General features: G+C 39.3%; 1 long non-coding RNA gene across 1 annotated transcript; it reads right to left on the reverse strand.

Moving 5' to 3' along the window:
• Positions 1 to 1,342: 1,342 nt before the first annotated feature.
• On the reverse strand, positions 1,343 to 24,759 carry LOC311520498. The gene is made up of 3 exons (XR_014711618.1): positions 24,692 to 24,759; positions 5,526 to 5,648; positions 1,343 to 3,014 (listed from the first exon to the last, which is right to left on the reverse strand). It is a non-coding gene; the product is annotated as an uncharacterized lncRNA (long non-coding RNA).

The raw sequence follows: 24,759 nt of genomic DNA on the forward strand, positions 1-24,759 counted from the left end.
GAAAAGGAGGACTTGTGGCACCTTAGAGACTAACCAATTTATTTGAGCATAAGCTTTCGTGAGCTACAGCTCACTTCATTGGATGCATTCAGTGGAAAATACAGTGGGGAGATTTATATACACAGAGAACATGAAACAATGGATGTTACCATACACACTGTAAGGAGAGTGATCACTTAAGATGAGCTAATACCAGCAGGAGGGGGTGGGGGTGGGGGTGGGGGACCTTCTGTAGTGATAATCAAGGTGGGCCATTTCCAGCAGTTGACAAGAACTGAGGAAGGGGGGGTGGGGGGACGGACGGGGACTGCAACCATGCATTTTCCGTTTTGTAGCTCTCTCATCTCTTCCCCCCAACTCTTGTTTTCTAGTAGCTCCCATTCCCCAACACGAAGAATACCAACTTCCTCTGCCTTCCTTTAAATGCTGTAGCCCTGACCCTCTTGACACACATACTTTTCTTTTCCCCAGTTTCTCTGCACTCCAACTCTGTGTGCACTCAACATCTTCTCTGTATTTTCCTTAAACCTCTACAATTCCAGCAACGGCCTTGTTAAATATTCTGTCCAGACCTTTCTCACTCTTGCAGCTTATCTCTCCAGATTCCTGTGTGCTCCATAATTTTCTCTTCCTTCCCCCAGTTCTCTCTACCCATCTCCTTTTCCCAACTGTTTCATACTCATGGGTTTCCCAGACATTCATTAATGGGCAGTAAGAGAAGTTACATTTGCAGAAACTTAAACTTCTTTAATTAAAGCAAGGAGGTCATCATATAAATACAGAATCCATTACTGAATCCTACAAAGTTGGTTGCTTCACTAACATCCTGTGGCAGTGTGTTTCACAGGTTAATTATTCAATTTGGAATAAATATTTTAATTACTTTCAGATGTATTTCCTTTAAATTTACTTAGGTGACCTATGTATTCTCCTTATAAGAAAAAGTGCCCAGTTGCCTAGCTATATACCATTGCATGTTTTATATATCTTCATTATGAATGCTCTTAACAACTACCGAAGATAGATGGTCCTACTTTTTTTTTTTTTAAATTTCTGATCATGTGAAAACTTGTCTATGCCTCTAATAATTTTTACTGTCCTCCTCTAGACCTTTTGTGTTTTTTTGAGATAGGATGAGCTAAACTGAACACAGTAGTTGAGTTCTTTGTTGCTACAAACACTGACATTTATATTCTCAAATTGTCATTATATCATGGTTGGAAGAAATGCTCATATTCTGTACCAGCATTACATAAAGAAACACAGCCCAGTCTTTTTATTAATCACAAATCTACTTTATTGCCTTCCACTTTATACATGATAGTAAAAATAATTGGTTCACAAGTTATTTCAGTGCTTAATGTCAACATAATACTTACTGAATGTTGTTATTCCACTGTCTTTGTCTGTACTATTAATAATAGCTGTTGACGCAAGGCTATTATTTAAACACCTTTCAGACCGGTCATTTTGTCCAATCAGTATGGACATCATGTATGCTACATTGGACAAGCCTGAAATTTTGGTTCTTTCATCACAAATCTCCACACCTAATTATATCCCTGATCCTGCAAACACATACACTTAAGCTTAATTTTACTACCATGAGTTATTCCATTGATCTCAGTGGGTCTATTCACATGAGTAAATAGGGTGACAAGGACAGGAGCAGAACCAGGGACTGGTGTGGAGGAAAGTAAGGAGAGGGTGGTTAGGGATCAGATAGATATTTTGGGTGGGTGGCGAAAGAAGGCAGGGCCTGTGGAAGACGGACTTCAAAGTTAAGTGGAGGGGACTTGCTTTGAGTTTCTGCATCAGCACAATGTATCTATGGCTATGCCCCAGTAAATTACATCCAGATCTAAGGGATTATTTCAGTTTTTGACAGGGTAATGGGAAAGTGGTGAAGTGGGTAGATCTCATTTGTGAATGTTGAACAGCACAGCATAAAAGAGGAAGATTAATTTGGCATACTGTGAAGTGTAACATAAAAAACATCTATCTTGAATCTCTCCTCACTATGCAGGTGTAGACTAGGAATGACTTTATTGAAATCAATGAATTTACACTAAAACAGAATATGCATAAAAGTATAATCAGGCTGAACATATCCATTCCTTTTATCCCCTGTATTAGATGGAACAGAGAGTCTAGCAACCAATGGTAGAGAGGGGAAATAAGTTGATTGTGCTAATGACTCCCATCTAAGTAGTACACAACTAAGGGTTGAAAGGATGCACAACTGATACTGCTCTGTATAAATCTCAGAAAATTACCATAAATACTAGCCAGGCAGTAACTGCTTGATTACTAATATAGGTCCTGAACCTGCAAATACTTACTTATATGCTTAGCTTGTCCACAGAGAGCAGCAATGCGCACTATGGGGTGTGATTTCTAAGGCACTCTAACAAGTTGTGCATTAATTGGTCCATGTAGACCCTGGTGGTGTGCATTAAGGATTCCTAGTGTGCTTTCATGTAGTAGTGTTTGAAACAGCACTAAATTCAAGTACACTAGGGAACCATCAGGGTCTACACATACCAATTAACACACAACATGTTAGTGTGCTTTAGAAATCACACCCACTTTGCTGCTCTGTGTACACAAGCCCTGATTTAAGTCCTTTTTTTAAAAACAATTGTTAAACTCCCCCTATTGTTTATGAAGGCCCAGGTTTTTAAAATGGGTATGTCTCTGATTCAAAATTTGGGACCAAAATGTACTTGAAATGTATGTGTAGAGAGATGGCAATTTAAAACTGTTTAGGTTTCATAGTTAGTTCAAAATAGTAGATCTAGATCTATTTTCTGGCCTTTCAGATGCTTGATGTCCAGTCAATGTAGTAACATTGTTAGGAAAATGAATATTTCCATGTGAGCAAAGCTTTCTTCCAGACACCTCCTCTTGCCAATCCTGAAGATCATTACTTTTCAGCTAGGTTCTTGATTTCTTGTCTGTTGTCATCAAGAAATCTTTCAGGGCTAAACAAACCTGGGTTCTTCTATAATTTTCTAAAAATAAACATCACACTGTTAGGTATTTGATAGTTTAATATCTCAATTCTATGAGGTTCTGAGCACCTGTAACTCCCAATGAATTCAATGCAAATGATGGGAGAGAAGGGTGCTGAGGATCTGTCCCTAATAGTCACAGAATAACAGAATGTTAATGTTGGTAATTTTAAAAAAGTAAACCTCTCAATATTTGTTTAGTCAAGTCTATTATTATTTATTTTGCAAGACTGATTTATATTAGAACAGTAAAGTTCTTTAATAAACCAAAGAAGAAACATAGAAAACAACAACTGTGAAATGTATCTGATACTAAGGGCTAGTCTACACTAGAAGCGTTACAGCTCTCCCATCGGCATAATAAAACCACCTCTGTGAGAGGCGGTAGCTATCCCACCGACATAGTGGTGTCCACACCAGTGCTTAGTTTGGTGTAACTTATGTTGCTCGGGGGGTGGCTAACTCAAATTCCTGAGTGACATAAGTTATACTGCCATAACCTGTAGTGTAGACAAGTTCTAAGAGTTGTGGGGAGAGAGGGACTTAACAAAAATTTGTATTTTTATATTATTATTCTAATATAGGTCACAATTATTTAGCTTTAAGTTAATGCAAAATGATGATCACAGAGCACATAGGTAATAATTAATGGCTTATATAAGAACATAAGAATGGCCCTACTGGCTCAGACCAAAGGTCCATCTAGCCCAGTATCCTGTCTTCCAACAGTGGCCAGTGCCAGGTGCCCCAAAGGGAATGAACAGAACAGATAATCATCAAGTGATCCATCCCCTGTCACTCATTTCCCAGCTTCTGGCAAACAGAGGCTAGGGACACCATTCCTGCCCATCCTGGCTAACAGCCATTGATGAACCTATCCTCCATGAATTTATCTAGTTCTTTTTTGAACCCTGTTATGGTCTTGGCCTTCACAACATCCTCTGGCAAGGAGGTCCACAGGTTGACTGTGCGTTGTGTGAAGAAATACTTCTTTTTATTTGTTTTAAACCCGCTGCCTATTAATTTCATTTGGCGACCCTTTAGTTCTTGTGTTATGAGAAGTAGAGAAACAACACTTCCTGATCTACTTTCTCTACACCAGGATTTTATAGACCTCAATCGTATCTCCCCTTAGCCATCTCTTTTCCAAGCTGAGAAGTCCCAGTCGTATTAATCTCTCCTCATACGGAAGCTGTTCCGTACTCCTAATAATTTTTGTTGCCCTTTTCCAACCTTTTTCCAATTCCAATTTATCTTTTTTGAGATGGGGTGACCACATCTGCACACAATATTCAAGATGTGGGCGTACCATGGATTTATATAGAGGCAACATGATATTTTCTGTCCTATTATCTATCCCTTTCTTAATTATTCCCAGCATTCTGTTCGCTTTTTTGATTGCCTCTTCACATTGAGTGGATGTTTTCAGAGAACTATCCACAATGACTCCAAGATCTTTCTTTCTTATGACTGATCTTTTCTCTAGTTTTGATCTCTCAAAGAAGTCACTACATGTAAGGGATTAATCTCATAACTGATATATAGATTCATAGATTTTAAGGCCATAAGGGACCATTAAGTCATCTACTTTGACCTCCTGCATAACACAGGCTGTATAATTTTACCAAGTTACCCCTGCATTGTGGCAAATAATGTGTGTTTAACTGAAGCAGGTCTTTATACAGATTTCATCATGGAGAGTCTGAAAATTCAATATACATACAATCTAAAACTTGTGATAACCTTGCATACTGGGCAACAAAATACAACTTATTATAGTTGATTTGATATTGATGGATGAAAACACAGGAATCTTTGGCAATAAAATATCCGCTTAATACAATATCTTCAGTGGTACTGCAAGAAAACAAGGATATAAAAAATCAACCATTTCATGTAGGGCTTGATCCAACTTCCATTAAAGTTAATAGGCTCCCATTGACTTTAATGGAACTTATTTGGTTCTTAGTCAGTTTTTGATTATACAAATTAATTGTGAAGAGAAAAATGTACTTCTAATAAAAGTTCTGAATGTTTTAAATTATAAATAAGCCTTACTAAAAGGAAAAAAATGTCTTGTAGATCACTACATGTAGTACAAATTATTTGTAAAACACTCACAGAATGAGAACATTCTGTCATTTCTTTGCATTTTGTTCCTATCTTTCTTTTAATGAAAATGTTATTTATTTTCTTAAGCAACAAAGAAAAAATACCATATAAATCATAGTTACATCCTAATATAAAAATATGTATATTTAGGTGAATCAGATAAACCTCCTGTAAGCCAGTGAGATCTGCTGAGTGCTTAGCACATTTCAAAATCAGTCCATCTCTAGATTTAGGATCCTAACCTTAGGCTCCAGTTTTTTAAAAAAATATTGTCCTAAATAAATAAAACTTTTAATATGGTGTAATATCTTGAAAAGCTACTGTCATTGTTGTTCTGGAAAATTATCAACGTAACAGTTTTTTACCATACAGACTGAAAACTTTTTGCTAAATACTTACCAATGAGGAATCATGAAAGGCACGTAAGATGCATGTTAAACACTTCATAAATTAAAGCTTCAGTGTAGGGCACTGAAGACCTATCTTCAAATCTGGGCAACCAGCTCTACCCAATTTTCTCATCTGCATGTGCAGAGACAAAAACAAATGTCACTGAAAGATATCACACCATACTAAGAAATAGACTTTGATGAGTGCAACACTTTACAAGATGAAAACATGGCATATTTCAAAACACTCTTAAAGAGAAATTTTCAAAGGGGCCTCAACCTGGCCTCTTGGACTGAATGGACAGAGCAACTAAGGATGAAAAGATGGAAATACATAAACCTGGCTGTAGAACTTATTAGTTTCAAAATAGTTATGCCAGTAACAGCCCTAGTGCAGATGCAGTTGTAGAAAGTGTTTTTATACCAGTATAACTTATACTGGTATAAAGCTGAAGAAGAGTGCTCTGTGGCTCAAAAGCTTGTACCTTCCACCAACAGAAGTTCGTCCAATAATACCTATCAATCATCTAAACACTTTTTAGAATCACTGAGCTTAGAGGCTGGTCTATGTGAAATGCATGTGATGGTTCCATTCAGTTCCCAGTGGACTCCACATAACAAAGGCATCACAGCTGGGATCTGTCTCACCAGAGAGGGTAAGCACTGAGGGCCTTGTTCTCTGAGTTGTAGAGTGACTCCTCTGAGCAAATGAGAGTTGAGGGCACTCTCCGCCTAACAGGAGGTGCACAGCCTTGGTGATATTAGTATGGGCCTCTACATCTAACTGTTACTTTCTTTTTAGACACTTGTGCAGGTCAACAGTAACCAAAAGTTTTAAATACCCCTATCAGTTAGGCTTGAGGCCATTATAAAGGTTCTGTGAAGAAGTTTCTTGTGGCTGCTGCCTGAGCTATATTTGGCCTTTCAGTTCTAGCCATGTTGATCTGGCACTTTTCAGGGTAGCTAAATTAATTCATTGAAAACCAAATGAATTAAAACATCAGAGCAAACTGTAACAGAAAGTAGGTTTAAGAAAAAGTAGTCCCTGAGTAGTTTTTCCTCTCATTGAGTGACTGAAGTGCTGTGCTGCCTGTTTCTAAGACTGCTGAGCACTACCAAATTGGGGGGAGGGTGGGTGGCTAAAATGAGCAGCTTTTAGATATTAATTTTTAACTGTCTTTTCTATTGTAAGCAATTTTGAACATTGTTACTGAAAACAGGTTGTTAGAACTTTTTTAAAGTATGTGAAACTAAAATAAAACACAATCTAAAATTTTCAGAAAAATAATTGGCAATTTTTTGACCAGCTGTAGTAATAAATAGACTTGGAGCTGGCCTTCAGCATATAGGTGAATTTCATTCTGTATGTCTATCTCTGTGGTACATGAGTACTCAGAAGCAGTGTGGTTGGATATATCTTGAGTGAGAGATTTATTCTACTCTCATTTATCCCAGTTTTACACTGGTGAAAATCCAGTGACTTCAGTGAACTCACCCGATTTACAGTGGTGTGAGTGAATGATTTGTCATTTAGAAGTGGATAATGTTTGATTTTTAGAGGACTGCTTGCCTGAATTTTTTTTTGCTTCTATTGATTTTAGATGAAAAACAAAAACATATCCTTTGCATATTTATAGTGGCAACTCAATGGTAGCATGGTTATTAAATCTATTTTCCCATGTAATATTAAATAGGAACTGAAATGCCTCATTTATATTTTACAACAGTAATAGTTCTGTACATTAGTAATGGCAATACACTGAAAAATCAAGGAAAACTTTAAAACAAAGCTGCTATTGAGTGTTCTGGAATGTAATGTACTGCCAGGATGACAGAAGAGGTCTGTAGCGTCTAGCATTTAGCAGTAAAATTGTTCTAATGTTGTGTTTACACTATTTCATATCTTACCTCTATTATATTCTAAGTTCTCAACTTCCACTGAATAAAATATTCTGATTCATCAAAGAAACAAAATTTAAAGACTGGCCTTCCTAGAAATATTCTGTTGCTGCGCTGCAGAAAGCGGGTGCTGATACAAAAAATAAGCACCATAGATTCTGCTTAGTTGTAATACACATTCGCTTGCACAGAGATCTTTTGTGTCTGTCCGTTAATCAACATTGGAAAGTTTATCTGAGCCAAGAAAATGAAATCAGCCTGTGTAACAATTGGTGAAAGAAAATCAAAAATATAATGTAGCAGAGAAGGGATTTCTATTTTGATTTGGTTGCATGTACCAGGCTTGTGGTACGTTTTGTTACTTTGTGTTCTAGACATGACTAGTCACAGCAAACAGCTTTGAAAGGTTGGACTGAAAGTCTTGATGTTGTTTTTAAATGGGAATTTTATCTTCTGAAATAAACAGCCTTAATATATAACCCAAAAATACAGAGATGTAAATCTAACAAGATTGAGAACAACTGGAATTAGGTCATTTGGAATGATTACAGATTACTAGAAATGAGAGGGGAAAAAATGGTCCCTGGATAGAACTGGCGTGTGGGCAGTCACCTTTGCTCCCTTCCTGGCTACTACAGTGAGCAGAGCTCTGGCGGACCTGAGTACTAAGCCCACCTTTTTCACTTTTGCATTGAAATTACTTAAAAAAAAAAAAAAAACTCGTGAGGACAGTGATCTTTGAGGCTCTGATAGGGCCATGGAGGACACCCCCTTGTGGAAAGAAAAAATATAGTTTACCTTTGGCTGTTTGAGTGGTCTGACTGGGAGTACAGTATGCTGTCTCATGGCAGAGCCTGGTCTGAGAGCCACATTAGGGCTTCTACTCAGGGTAACAGAGCAGAGTCATTGTTCTTTGCTTCTGAGGAAGGCAAAAGCTATTTATCTATGATGTTTTGAGTACTGCTACATAGAGGATAGAGCCGGGGACTGTGGGATTCAATATTGAGTAAAATGGCTGCCCAGAATGAAATTTTCCGTGAAAACCCAATGACTCAATTTGTAACTGCCAGTAATACTGATTGTCAGTTTAGGAATATGTTTGGGGTTGGGTTAGGGTCAGGGAGAGGGAGGGATAGCCCTGCTCATCTGCTGGAAACCTTGGGGTCACGCTCCCACAGATGATGACCACCTCCACTAGAACGATATCAGGCAAGGCCTTTGCTTGCAAAGAGCTAAGCACCCTGTGCTCCCGTGGGCCTCAAATGGAGGGTTAGGTCACTCAGCACTTTTTCAACACCAGGCCCTCAATGACCGTGTTGTTAAAAAAGAAAAAGAAGCAGAAACCTGACAGGATTCTATATATATATATTTTTTTCTTGTAATTCAAGCAGGCTCTTGCACCATTAAAACATTGGCATCTATGCAGTTTGGATGCCATCCAAACTCATCTGCTGAAAACTAAAATATTTCCTACCAACAAGCCCTGACAGTTTTCTCAGCTTTCTATGAATTTAATGCACAGAGCCTCCCACACTTAATGTTGATTAGCACCTGTACGTAACTCATGCAACTAAGAGCTTTGCTTAAAGAAAAGGGAGTCAGATTTCATTGGTATTTTTGTCATGTATCTTTTGTAGATTTCCATAGGTTAGCTGTCACATAGCCTATTTACTTTAAAGATGAAACACACAACAGAGCTGATGCAGTCTGCAGAACTTTTATAAAATCTCAGTTTCCAATGAGGTTTAATTCGAGCTTGAGGGGGGACAAAGGAAAAAAACCAGATGTAGAATGGAACTGGGTTAACTGTTAAATAGCTCAAATAATATTGAGGAATTCAGACACTTATTCAAACCTCTCTGAACCTCTTTTGGGCTGAAAATCAATCAAGGAGTCTCACACGAACAGAAGGAACAGGCACAATCATGCTCTCACTAATAAAGTCAATGGGAATTTTGCCATTGATGTTGATGGGATAAGGATCAGGCCATTGGAAGAGGCCCTTCAGTGCTTCTGCTTTCCATGTCACCCAAATTGTAAATTAATGTCTCCTAGAAATACATTTAATTTTGCTTTAATAAGACAGTTATTGTCCTGTAACCTAATAAATGCCAATTGACTGTTTAAATTAATTGAGTTTAATAAATCAATTTAATGGATTTAAAACTCCATTGTCTGGACCATCTTGAAGCTACACAGAGCTCTTCCTCAGGTCTCTTACTTTTTAATCATACATTTATTGACATTCGAGATGTGTAGGGTTTGTTTGTACTGCACTGGAATTTAGAAACAAAATCTATAACTTTTAAAATAACATGCCATTCTAAACTGCAGTTGCATTGAGGTAAAAACTAGTAAAACATTTTTTTCTATATGAAGGGCTCACTTGTCAAATGTATTTCAATTTTGTAAACTATTCATGTAAGATCTCTAATTCTAGAAATATACAATACTAAAGAAAATATGATTAATCTAACAGTACCACCACTAAGAAACAAGTTATTATTAAAAAAGCAATTTAACTTTTAAAAGGTTATAAACGCAAACATACATACTGTGATACAGAATCCTATCCATCAGTTTTACCCAAACTGAACATTATTAAGTGCAGTCTGTACTTTCTTTACAATGCATGCATTTCTTTAAAAAAGTTACTCCTGAAGCTATTCTGCTTCTTTTTTTGATGGTAGAATCTGTTTTGGGGAAAAAATCCTTTCCAAGATTTTGTTTATAGATCGTAGTGATGATGATGGACAGATGGGTATTTTGCAGCCAGTTCTGTGTGGAGCTCTTGCAGCAGTTTGAGGCTGAAATGAAGAACTTTCAGACACTCTTGTGCTTCCAAATTTCAGGGGGAGGAGCAACAAGGATGAGTTTGATGTTAGAGAAGCAAGCACTAAATTTTAGACGATGGAGAATGTGATTCACACAGCTACATGTAAAATATCAGTGTGTTTTCTGAAAAAAGCTTCAGAGAATGTGTGAGGCTGGTGCTAAAACCTTTTTCCCCTCAAAGGAACCACTCTGACTATACAGCAAATGCATTACTTCACAGGAGAATTTGAAGTTTCAGCTTCTCTTTTTGTACTCTGCCTCCTATTCTCTCTTCTCCTTAGATTCTTATAGTGCTCTCGTCACTGTAGAATCTGAGCAAATTCCCATAGTGCATAAGCAACATGACCACACACACACACCCCCGCCACCTCCTTGCTGTTCATTCTTTCACGCATCCTCTTCCCAGGGACTTAAGTGTATGCTATGTTGTGTAGAGTTTTTTTCCCCCCCTCCTTTCCTTTCTATCTCTCGCTCCCCATCAATCTGTGTTCAAAACATTTTCATGACAACTAGATGAGAACTGCAAATATCCCAGTGAATCCATAATATATGGATTTAAAAATAATGTCATACCAGTGCTAAATTGTCCTTTATTGGTCAGCCATTCCCTCTCTTCTGCAAAGAGCACTAGAAAGGACAGGGAGATATGGAGAGAAGGCATGGGAACATCAACCCGTACTGAATATTACAAAGCATAGCAAAGTTTTAAATAAAGAGGCTTACTCTTTTCACTGCACCAACAAAACATTATATTATACAAGATTTGTAGTTATTCATAATTTGTTTATTGTATTATTATTTATAGTTTGTACAGCAATAACACTGTCCTAAATACTTCATAGACGGACACTATAATCCTTCTGCCCCTTCTATGCTCTCTCTCCTTTAGGCAGGTCTGCAGGGTTATGTGAAAGTCCATATCTAGTGCAGTAACATATTGTGTCTGCATAGCAGAATATTTGTCCTGAATTCCTCATGGTCTGCCAGCGTCACTGCACTGCCATGAAATTCTGCCCTCTGCTTTTGCGGTGTGATTTGTGGTATAAGGGTGCTATTCAATAATGAGGTAAGGTTACTTCATCTTCTTTCACTGGAGTGAATGACTCTGGCTTTAGTGGAGCTACACTGATTCACAACAGTTGAGGATCTGGCCCTTGTCCTTCCCTTCAAATGCCATCTTTCCCTCCGTACGTATCTGATCCTGCCTCTTCGTCCCCTCGCCTTTCTACTCCACCAGTGATGCCAGCCTCAATGTCCTGTTCATCCATTTCCACAACAAACATCTCTGTGCCTCCTATCATGAAGCCCCTTACTCCTGGAATAAACTCTTTTTTCTCTCATCTGCCAAGCTACATTCTTCTCTTTTAAATCCTTAATGAAGAAAAAAACTACTTATTTTGTACTGTCTACAATAAATGGCTTAATTATATCCGCTCTTTCATATGTTTATTTTATGTATAGTATGCTGACAAATTGAAGAGGGCTCAGAGAAGAGCCACAGGAATGATTAATGGATTGGAAAACATGCCTTTATAGTGACAGACTCAAAGAGCTCAATCTATTTAGTTTAACAAAGAGAAGGTTCAGGGGTGATTTGATTACAGTCCAGAAGCACTACACAGGGAACCAAATAATTAATAATGGGCTCTTCAGTCTAATAGACAAACGTATAACAAGGTCCAATGGGTGGAAGTTGAAGCTAACCAATTTCAGACTGGAAACAAAGTTTACATTTTTAACAGTGAGGGTAATTAATCACTGGAATGATTTACCAAGAGTCATAGTGGAGTCTCCATTGCTGCCAATTTTTAAATCAAGATTGGATGCTTATATAAAAGATCTGTTCTAGTTCATCAAACAGGAATTAATTCAGGGATAGCTTATGTTCTGTGTTATGCAGGAAGTCAGACTAGATGATGAGAGTTGTCCTTCTGGTCTTATCTATAAAGCTATATCAAATAGCAACAACTAACAGAACCACCAAGCTGCTCACATGGCTATTCTGAGTAATCACAGTGAATGGAATCTGTCTCTCCCCTTCCTGTGTTAGCAATGTTGGGACCCCCAGTATAAATGGGCCACCAGTTGCCAATACCATTTCAGCCTTGTATCATCTAACTGTGCTGGCAATAATCTATGACGAAATGCTCAAAACACCTATTCTGCCTTGATTTAGAAAGAGCCTCACTCTACTCAACTTGCCTGCAAGCAAATGGTGAAAATGTAGGTTCATACATTTCTGTCACAACTCATGAATCTCAAATCCAGGCCCACAAAATTCATGGGAAGGGCCATGCTTCAATCATCTACCTGGCAGCCTGCTGGTAACAGCTTACCTGAGACCCATGAAGACCAGCCCCAGTGTGAGGCTCCACCTCTGATGTCCAATTGACAGTTTCCAGAGCAGTTGATTGGTCTGACTTAAGCCAGCAGTAGGAACAGAAAGCTGTCTGAACAACTGGACTCTACCCTGTTTTGGACTGTGTGCTTCCTGTAACCTGCTCCTGCTTCCCCAGCTTGCTCTCCTAGCATTCAGATCTGGCCTGACTCCTGGCGCTGGAATTGTGGTTCCTGGCTTTTGAATCATCTCCTGCTTCTGACCTCCCGGTATCCCAACCCAGCTGAATCTTGACTCCTCTCTCATGACTGTGGACTCTGGCTCTGATTACTAGGTCTGGCCACCCACAACCCAGCTGTGACAATTTCATGTTTTAGTTTTATTTGTTTCCCCAATCAATAGTACATGAGTTCAAAAACTCATTAACAAAAGTGTTTTATCTAATGCACAATGTTCTAACATACATTTCAGAGTAACAGCCGTGTTAGTCTGTATTCGCAAAAAGAAAAGGAGTACTTGTGGCACCTTAGAGACTAACCAATTTATTTGAGCATAAGCTTTCGTGAGCTACTTCATCGGATGCATACTGTGGAAACTGCAGAAGACATTATATACACAGAGACCATGAAACAATACCTCCTCCCACCCCACTCTCCTGCTGGTAATAGCTTATCTAAAGTGATCACTCTTCTTACAATGTGTATGATAATCAAGTTGGGCCATTTCCAGCACAAATCCATGTTTTCTCACCCTCCGCCCCCCCACACACAAACTCACTCTCCTGCTGGTAATAGCCCATCCAAAGTGACCACTCTCTTTACAATGTATGATAATCAAGGTGGGCCATTTCCAGCACAAATCCAGGTTTTCTCACCCCCCCACCCTTTTTCAAAAACTACACACACAAACTCACTCTCCTGCTGGTAATAGCTTATCCAAAGTGACCACTCTCCCTACAATGTGCATGATAATCAAGGTGGGCCATTTCCAGCACAAATCCAGGTTTTCTTACCCCCCCACCCCCATACACACACAAACTCACTCTCCTGCTGGTAATAGAGTGAGTTTGTGGGGGGGGGGGGGCGGAGGGTGAGAAAACCTGGATTTGTGCTGGAAATGGCCCAACTTGATTATCATACACATTGTAAGGAGAGTGATCACTTTAGATAAGCTATTACCCGCAGGAGAGTGGGGTGGGAGGAGGTATTGTTTCATGGTCCCTGTGTATATAATGTCTTCTGCAGTTTCCACAGTATGCATCCGATGAAGTGAGCTGTAGCTCACGAAAGCTTATGCTCAAATAAATTGGTTAGTCTCTAAGGTGCCACAAGTACTCCTTTTCTTCTAACATACATTGTACACACAGATATATGCCCTGAGCATGGCAAGAGATCTTACGCAGACATATAGGTCCCCTATAGTATCCTACACAGACATAAAACATGAGACAAATTTACTGAGCCAAGAAATACAGGAGTCAGGAGTATGGCCTAACTTGTTGATACTAAATAATTGGTTAATTATTAGTAATACAGATCAGCCTGAACCAAATGTTCTAATCTGAGCAACACTGAACTTTAAAGCAGAATTCAAATTGGTAACAAACCCCAATCTGAATTTTGTGATTAGGATTTACCTCTGCAATATCTCAAATGGGCACGCAAAATCCAAACACTGCCAAACTTTGAGGTTATTCAAAATCTGTACCTGAACCTGGATAAAGTGTGGTTCTGCCTCATTTCCAATTATTATTGTTAGGAGTTACGAGAGACAAGGTTATGCCCATATTTAGAAAGACTGTGGTGCCCTCTGATGTTTATTTTTTGAAACTACCCAGAGAGATTTATTTAATATGTTTGCTCACTTTAGAAACTAAGCTCAGTTACCAATGTCTCTGAGTACATATATTGTTAAACACAACCCTTTTTTGTTTGTTTGTTTTGTTTTTTTAAAAAACAAGCAGTCATTCCGACACACCAGACTCTGACATTTAAATCTGGGAATTGTTTGCTGTGATTCCTAATCTGATTTCAGTTGTAGTTGCTAATGGAGAGAAAAAAGGCCTCCCAAATTCACCTCTGCCTCAGTCAAAAGTGAACCCTGACCTCAAACTACAGGAGGTGATGATCTGACCATGACATTTGTAATTTTCAGCCCCTTAGTCCCCAAATCTCATCCAAAAGCAACCCGCAGGGTGTGCCCATCCGAATGCATAAAACCAGAAATCATCTTTGGAATGACATGGTGGTCACTATTGTAATCTAATCCTGATCCCATCGTCATGTTTGCAGTGTTGTTGTAGTCATGTTGGTCCCACCATATTAGGAAGACAAGGTGCATGATGTTTTATTTGACCAACTTCTGTTGGTGAAAGAGAAACGCTTTCAAACTACACAGAGCTCTTTTTCAGGTCTGGGAAAAGTATTCTCTGTCACAGCTAAATACAGTTGTTTAGCACAAGTAGTTGATACATTTTAAGGGACCATTCAAGATGAAGTGGCCTGTTAACACCCCTACAGTCATAAAACCAAAAAAAAAAAAAGACTTGTGAAACCTTTAACAAACAAAACCTTTAATCTCCATGCCAGAGGACAGCTATAGGGTCCCTGAAATCAAACCACCAGATAGTGATCAAATCAGCAGACAAAGGGGGTGCTATGAGGCCAACCAGCAATTCTCCAACAGCACCTACTATAAAGAAATCAAAATCCCACACTGCAATTCACCCAGCACTTTAAGGATATCATGAAATCCTTCCCAAAACATTACTCCAAGGAAAAAATCCTACAGTCTCATCCTCAATCCCATCTCAGGGATCTTCTATATGCTTCCAAGATACACAGGTAGATCCATCATATCTGACTCTTACTGAAAGAATATCAGAACTCATAGACACCATCCTCAAACTACTCGCCACACAAAGGGCCAACTTTCTCCAGGACACAACCAACTTCCTCCAGAAACTCTGCAACATTATCAACCTCCATCAGAATGCTATCCTTGCCACTAGGGATGTCACCTCCATATACGCCAACGTCCCTAACAAATGGTGGCATTGATTCCTATCTCAAACATCTTAGAGACAATGGACAACACTCAGATATTCCCTCATAATATATTGTTAAACTCCTCCATTTCATCCTCACCCATAACAATTTTACATTCAACAACAAACACTTTGGCCAAACCATGGGAACAGCTATGGATATGAGGATGCTTTCCAATATGCCAACTTCATGGACAAATGCACCAGAAAACCAATGATATACCTAAGCTACCACAATGATATTTTTATTCTCTAGACAGATGACCTGAACTCCCTCATAGATTTCCACCATCATTTTAACAACCACCAGCCATTCATCAAATTCTCTCTAGAATATTCCTGTACCAAGATCAGTTTCATGGATGCTATGACCAGTTTCAATGATGGAACCCTATATAGACAACTACATACAAGAATACCACAGATCACCACACTTACCTCCACAGATTCAATAACTACCTCAATCGCACCAAGAAATCTGTTATCTACAGCCAGGCCCTCAGATGTGACAGAATATGATACAAGGAGAAAGTCCAGGAGCACATCTTAACACACTTAAAACTGTCTTCACCAAATAAGGATGCTCCACCAGAGAAGTAGCTCACATCATGGAATGGGCTACCTAAATACCCTGAGAGAACCTGATTAAACACGGGGGGGGGGGAGGGGGGCAGGGGGAGGGGTTTGGGAGCCTCTGACCACACATCCCTAGTTGTCTTCTGCCACCTCCCCTGGAACCCATATGGGGTATCCTTAAACAATTACAACTTATACTTGATGTATAGCAAGCATATATGTATATAACACTCTGACCTCACTTCCACCAGTTTTACGTGTTGAGTTACGCTGAAGTAAATGTCGTTACACTGTAACTCAGTACTGCCAACTGCAAACATTCTAATACCATGAGCCAGGTGCAGGGGGGAATCATGAAGTGTGCTTAAAAATAAGATTTTTTAAAAAAATGTTAAATTTGGGCTTCTTTTTACTTGCCTTCTGGGTTTTATGCCTTTTGGATTCACGCTTTTAAGATTTTTTCTCTCTGCAACCATGAAGGATAGAAATTCTCATTTATTATAAAATGAGAGGTGCATTCTCATGTAATAATAGCATTCCAGGAGCTGATTCGAAAGGAAAATACCAAATATCATGAGACACACAATAAAATCAAGAGAGCTGGCAACAGTGTGGGAGTGTGGCTGCAGAGACCAAAGGTGATCCCCCATCTTGGAAGGCAGGGTCTGGATTGCAAGGATAGATCAGCAAACTGTAGATGGTACCAGGCACTAGGTGCTAGTTGCTATAATATAAAACCTTTTTGAATAAAGGAATAATTTTTAAATACAAATTCTCATTGCTTTAATGCAAATAGAATCCCTGATGACTGAGACTGTTTGGAAGTGGCCATGAATAAGCACATCTCCCAGGTAGCCTGGCTCCATCCACTATTTTGGCTACACCAATTGCCTCAAAGACCTCAAGCAGACATTTTCACCATGGGGGTCTTGCAGCTTGGCATGTACTATAGTGAAAATCAAGCCCTAGGCATTGTTTTTATAAGTCTGACCTGGCATTATTTTATGTATTTTTTTAATCTATGTTATATGATGTATTTCTCTTTCCCTGAACTCATCTCCTGTTGCATTAATATTTAATATTGATCTTTTTTTAATTGGCTGTGCTGTAAAAGCATGTAGTATGAAGACACTGCCTGGATAATTTTTGCTTCACAGAGCTATTCACAAGGAAAAGAAATGAAGTTAGCCTCATCGCTCTATTGTTTTTTTGGGTCAACATTTGATTAGACTCACGTGCTAAAAGCTTTGTCCTCAAATGCCGATGTTATTGATGACCAAGATGCAAATGGGTTTGGGGTGATACCATTAACATTCATCTCCTAAAAATATGTTGTGGGGCGAATCCTTAACCCTAGGAGTTTTTACATCTACTGAGGTGTTTGACTCCATAACTAATAAACCACTCGCATAGATTATATTAACACGTTAACAAACGGGTTGTTCACTGTTTATGCAGTAAATGAGCCTTATAAATAGGGTTGTCAGTGTTCCCTGAATGGCTGCTAATTTATGTGCAGCTGTTTGATTAATCTAAAATGCACACCATTAGAGACGACCAAACTGGTTCAGAGGAAACAAGAACCGATCCAAACATTTGAGTGTACTGCCGTGCTGCCAGCTCTGATGATTTTATCACTCTCAAGCCTCATGGCATTTGGTTTGTGTTGTTGTTTTTTTTAAAATCCCGGGTCCTTGGGCCATGGAAGTATATGAGAGTCTCTGGTTTCCTTTCAAATCAAAAGTTATGTTTCTAGCCCTCACGGGGTTGCAAAGAAGAGCCTGAAAACATGATCTGAGTGCACCCCAAGGGCTCAGAAACTAGAAAGCAAATAAAAAGAACCCACAGTTTGGCTTAAAATCATGGTTTAAAAAATTAATCTCTTGATTTTTTGGGGGCGGGGGTGGGGCTGACTCATGATTTTTTGAATGCTTTGGGTTGGCAATAATGCTAGTGAAACAGAATCATTTAGTACCAGGACCCAGGGAAAGAGGAAGCCGATTGGCTCCGGCAAGGCCTCCCACTTCCCACTCTATGGTTAAGTATTACCAGTCGATCATCCTGCTGAAGGCTGCCCCACCCTGCCCTGCCTTAAAGCCAGTGTAGTTGTCAGAGCTGGGTATCCAGGCTTGCTGGAGCGTTTAACCACATTGCCTTTCTGGGTCTGAGAGGAATTTTTCTCTGTGGGCAAGATTTACAAATGTCCGGTTGTTTTTGTTTTTTTGTTGTTTGCCTTCTTCACAGCAGCCCAGAGGCCTGATAATTGTGGCTAAAAAGGATTAGGAGTGTCCAAAAAAAAAAAGTTCTGATCGTGGTAAAGAACATCACTCAATATTGTTGCAAAGGGTAGCCTTGTCCAGTGCAGGTCAGAGGCCTCAAGGGGCCAACTCTCAGGGTAAATCTAAGCACAGCACCCAACAAGGGCTGGTGGTCTGAACCATGAATTTGATAGTGGAAGTTTTGCTAGGAGGGCAGCAATTCCTTGATTGTATGATATGAGGCCATTTAGTCTGACACTGGACCCAATTAATACCTGATAGTTTCAGGAGGAGCACTGAGCTTCTTTCATAATACAATAATGTTGTGTCCTGGCACTGTAAATCTATTCACATACCTATTTTTTCCATGCCTTGATCAATGTACCATGCACGTGGTTTTCTGAAGTTTAAACATTCCCCAAATTATCCAGCTGTACTGTCCATAAACAGGAAAGTGGCTGAAATAATTACCATCACTGCAAGTGTCCTTCATGATAGAGAATATTGACTTTCAGTGGCTGTTACCACATATTGAGCTATGTGAGTCTCTTCCAATTGAAAATTCCTCTCAGCAAATGCTGTGTCCGGCATACTGATGGCAGCTCATTGAACACAGCGGGGTGTGCTCTCAGAAAAGCAGAGGGAATGTTTGTGATATATGAACAACAACGCAAAACAGCTGAGTATCTATCACAAGTGGGTTAATTTTAAGTCTGAGGAGGATGGAATTCTTACTTGTAGCAAAATTTCTGGGCCTGAAATATATTCCTGCCACCATGACTGCTACTATCCAGAGGAATGGGCATCCATACACGCTACTGAAAATGACTGCTCTAAGTTACAGTCTTCCTTCTAACAGAGACAGTTGAGAATGGTCAGAGGTAAGGGGATTCTTAGAATCTAAGAGCCTGGTTCAAAGCCCACCAAAGCCAATATTAAGGCCATAAGGGCCGAAATCTCCTCCCATAGTAGTTCCATTCAAGTCTGTGGCATTTCAATAGCATAAAGCCAGTGTAAGTGAGAGAAGACTCAAGCCCTAATCTTGTTCGCAACCTAATAACAAAAAGAGCAATAATCTGTCTCAGGCCAGTGAGTTTTTGGCTTCCTCACTCCTAGCTCAGTCAATTGACATCACTTTCATGGAACCAAAATTCTGTGAGTGCAGCAGGAAACATGAGAATTGCATTCAGTTCAGTTAGGAGTATCAATTCCCACCAACTCATATTGCTACTGGAAGGAAACCAGGCAGTCCAAAAATATACTACAAGAATTTGAATCCCTTTATGTTAACTTATGCACATCCTCCCTAATAAGAGAGAGTCCTATGAAGGTAAAGTCTGAGACCCAAAAGCAGCTGGTTCAGGATGGGGTAGAATAAGTGCCCGAGAACAGAAGTGGGAGGTTCCACTGTCATGCTCCAGTCACTTCAGCAGGACTGAGCTGCTCTTGTTTTTTTCCTCTCTTCTGAACAGTTTCTTTGCATCTTTTTTTCGCCTGGCAGCATCAAGAGATTTTGGAAGATGATCCTGCAGTGAAACCTAGGCTAGACTGGATGGAACTGTGTCTCCACTGATGAACAAGGTATTTTTGTTCATTTTGAATGCAGTTCAGATCCATGGACCTCTAAATTAAACAATACGCTACCCACATTTAAAGTGAAGCACAAAAAAGTGAGCTAAGAAGCTGATATAGGTCAGGGTCTACCCTTATGGAGGCCACCAGCGGTGGAAATTCAGTTGGAAGAGGACAGAGCACACTGTTGGCTGGAGCTGGAGCATCAGCTGTGATCTAAAGCCACCTTTTCTGGGTGAAACCCCAACAAAGAGAGTTGCCACTTCTGAGCATGGCTCAGGATAAGTCACCAATGGAATACAGGCACCAGGCTGGGGCCTAGATGATGTAATATATTCCCTGGAATGGCAACCAAAGAAGGAACTATGGAAAAACCATCTTTATGACAAGTTATCCCCCTTGTCTAACTGAGATCAAGAAATTAAAGGAGAACTCAGAATTCAGCCTGGTCCTGCTTTATATCAAAAACCTGGTTAGCTGAAATAACTCATAGATGTGGAGACAGGCTGAGACGGGGTGATGTGTCAGCTGTGATATCAGATGTGGCACACATCTCATTTGCAGTATGGAACTGGAAAAAAGGTGGTATTGGTTAATTTTTAGTTGATGAAGCTGAGACGCTGATACTAGCCATGAGCCAATTTTCTCCCTCTCTCCCCATGCACTTACAGAGATATCCAAGAAATACCAGAACCCCATTTAATAGCACACCTTCTGCAATGATCTGCCTTAATTGTATGGACACAGCACATTAATTGTTTCTAAAACAAAAATGGGCATTCTACCATTCAGAAAATAGATTTCATTTCAATTTACAGCTGGGCCAATCTTCTAATCTTCTTGAGTAAATCATAGAGTACATATTAAAATGAATAACATTTAGTATTTTGTTTGTTTTGTTTCAAAGAGGGAAAACTGTCTGTCCACATTAGAGGTTGGTAATTTTTTGTTTGCCACCAGGAGGTGCAATTGATCTTTCCAATGAACAAGCAGCTACCCCTATGCTGTCTTTCTTGGCTTGGTACAGTTTCTTTTCAGTATCAATAATGCTTTTTACTTTGATAAATGTTTTTGTCTGTGGTACTTCTTTTGTGGCATTTGATGGAGGTGGAGGATGGACAGTAAACTTTCACGTCCTTTGACGTTTGTGTTTGCTGAACTTTACTCCCTCTTTGAGGAGCTCATCTCTTTCTTCCTCATCCTCCCACAGCTCTATCTTCAGTTTCTCAGCTTGCACTCAGACCTCAGAGCCCAGGTAGTATTCCAGATTTGGACAATCTCCTTTGCTGCTGTTGAAGCCACAGTAGAGACAGACAGAAATTTCACTTGCAGTGAGGAATCTCCAGTATCACTGTTTTCCTGGCAGTGAGATTTATTAGCCTGTAAAAACTGCCTGAAGGAAAGTGTGGAAGCCCCATCATTTATGACATTTAAAACTAGTATATACAAAACCCTAGTCAATGTACAATGGGGAGCAATCCTACATTAGAAGGGAGATAGACTAGATGCCTAAATGAACTTTTGCACCTCTAGATTCTATTGAGCTAATTAGTGAAAATCTGCATTAAATATGTTGGACTTGATTCCTTCCTGCCTTGCCCTGTGTGTATTCATTAATACCTTTGCAATCCAGACATAAATCACTGTCATTCTGAATTGGTAGGGTTTAATGTCCACTTTGTGTTCACTTTCAACAGTGTAAATTACCACACAAGGTGCAAGGCAGAGGAGAATTTTGGTCTGATTTAATCAGAAGTGGTATTTACATGTTTTAAGAGCCTATGTGTGAAATCTGCCATATCTGCACTCAGTTGTACTTTCAAAATTTTTTTCTTTTTTGAGGAGCATGGCAGGTAAAGTTGCCTCCTGTACTGAGTTCTGCAGGACATTCCTGATTTTTCTGAGGCTATCCTGCAATTACAAAGCTGCCAAGATATTGAAAACATCCCCAAATATCTTTGCGGCTAAAACATTATGATTTGACACATGGAAGGCAATATTTAAAAGATGGCAGCCTGTCTAGAGTTCTTTCCATTCTCTTTTCTCTGGGCCTCGGGTAAATGCATTGTCACTAATAATGCATTCTTTTTCTATATTTTCCATTTTTGTTGCACTTTTGATATTTCTTCTTCAGGTTCCCCCATATTGATTTTCAAGGGCACCTGTACTGTTACAGTTCCCTTCCATTCCTCCTACAGTTGATCAGCTGTTGAGATTTTCACTCAATTATTTCCTCTTTACTTTTTTGATCTATGGTAATTTGGGGGGGAAACGCTTTTTTTGTTTTTTCTTTTTAAATCGAGACTATTGACTAGCCAACATATATTTCACAGGACTATGTTTACAGTTTCTGTTTTAATATATACTGTCAGATACGGAAAAGAACTTCAGTAACAAACAAACAAAAAACATACTTTGTTTTTATTTTTTCTCTGTCCACAAAACCTTTTCTTCTTTCCTTCAACAGCCCAAGATAAAATCCTCCAATATGTGTATTCTCCAAAAAATGGCTCAGTCTGTTCTTCTTTTTCTCATGTTCTTATGCTTAAAGTGAGAAAATGATTTTTTTTTTAAGAATCTAGATTTTTAAAGACAATTCAGTTTTCCTGAAAAATGTCACCTGTGTGATGGATCAGTTGAGATTTGAACTAGTAACTGCTTGTAGACATAGCATGACCCTTTCTGCTAGAAGTCTGAGCTTCAGTGAGAAGGAACAGTGCACATTTCGTTCTCAATTATCAGTGATCCAGAAGCAATCCCTTTTTTTGCTGAGAGAGTATTTTTAGACAGTTTCATTCAGAAACATTTTGTGAATTACTGCCTTCTCTGGTATATATGATTAGAATGTTTTTAAGCCTCAATCAGGAGCACTACGTTGTGGGAAAAGTTGAGGAAGGAGCTTCAGTTGCCCATTCCTTTAATTTTGTGTACAGTAGTTTAAAGGAATACAGAGTGTCAAAGGACAAAGGAGGTATGTGATTCATAAGCAAGAATGTGCAAAAAGTGAAGACAATTGTGTTTTCAGATTGCATGAGTTGGGCACATTTAGATGTCTGCTGTATGTGCAGTCACCTGGTTTGCAAGCACAGCTGAAGTAACTGTGCATGTAACTGAGCGTACCTGTTGGTGCACAGACCTCAGGCCTCTTTTCTCAAAAGTGGGCCCTTACTACTTTTGCCAAATATCTCTGTAAAAAAACAGTTAAAATGGGAACATAAATGCCACTGATCACTAAATGTTTTCTTCAACAAACCCCTTTATTTTTCCTAATTTAATGGTAAAGGGGGAGTAGATGGTGCTTTTCATTGTTATAACTGACTTTCATGGCACCTATTTTCTAAAGATATCAGCAAATAGATCTCAAAGGCTCCAAACCTGCAACCTGATCCACTAGCATGGAACCCTGGGCCGATGCAGAGCCAGGCTCGGGTCTGCGCTAGCAGATCTGATTGCAGGATCTGGAACTCAGTATATACAGGGATCATTTCACCTATCCCTGAATGGCTACCTGTTAACAGCACATCATAGCTCTGCGCAACACTGTATGACAGGAAACAAAGAACACTTTCTCCAGTTAAGACTAACAAGGAAATTTTAAGTAGCAAAAATGAAATCCCCAACTTATTTAGCCAGGTACCACTTCTAAAACCCCTACTCTTAAGAAAAAGTGCTATGGTACTGTGGATCTCAATTTTGCATCTGATCTGAAAGGTGGCTCTTTCATCAGCTCAGTTCTCCCTAACAATGTATTGAGGCTTGCCTTATAAACACTGGTCTGTGTTGGGACAGTGCTGCACTATTCTGTCTAGAGGGCTCCCCAAAAGGAATTCTGCTTCAGTGAGACAGCATTGTCCACCGAGCTCGCTACATACACTAGAGATGCACCCACTGCTTCAGAAGGTGCAGCATATTTCTTCCTGTATACTCAACAAGCCCCAGGTCTTCTATACTTGCCCTCCCCCGGTTCACCTTTGTTGAAAGGGTGTTGAAAAGAAGCAGCCCCTGCACTTTCACAAATGTGAACTTCGCTTTTTACCTGGCCACTGCTCAAGAGTGCAACGAAAGGAAGGTTTTTTTGTTCCCTCCCGTCAAACACCTCAGGAGTAGCCAGGCACAATCAACCCTGCAGTTCTGACTGAGAGGGGATAGAATTGCAGCTGCCTAGGGTTTTGCTTTGAAATCTGCCATCCAAGGACTGATTATCCATGACCTTGCTAAACTTGTGTTTTGATCTTACAAGATCACAGCCCAAGGTTGCATGACTGCCAGTTAAGCAGATAGTGGAAATTTAACATTATCATTTAAAGTCAGATTACTTTACAATCTAAGCCATTCTCTTCAAAAGCCTCTGTTTCAGGAGCCCTAGTTTCTACTGACTTCTTGGTATGTTGCTATCTTTGTTTCTTATTTACCTTGTCCTTCCACAGCTGTCCATTAAGGGCTTGAGTCAACTATGTTACTTCAGTTTTATGCTAGTATAATTCCATGGCTACACTGGCAAAAAAACTGGAGTAACACAGCGGTGAATCAGGGCCTAAAAAGCTTTTTTAATTTATTTTATTTTTATACCATTTTAAATCCAAAAGTTTGAATAATATCACACAAAGAATGCCATATAACAAGCATAATAAAAATACATAGACATGACTTACGCGTCCAGCTCTGTAGTCATTATATCACAATGAGCCATGCTGTGAGTAGAAATCAGTGCAATAACTTT

Source organism: Lepidochelys olivacea, assembly GCF_965140295.1.
Source record: "Lepidochelys olivacea isolate rLepOli2 genome assembly, chromosome: 5".
Classification (NCBI taxonomy): Eukaryota; Metazoa; Chordata; order Testudines; family Cheloniidae; genus Lepidochelys; species Lepidochelys olivacea.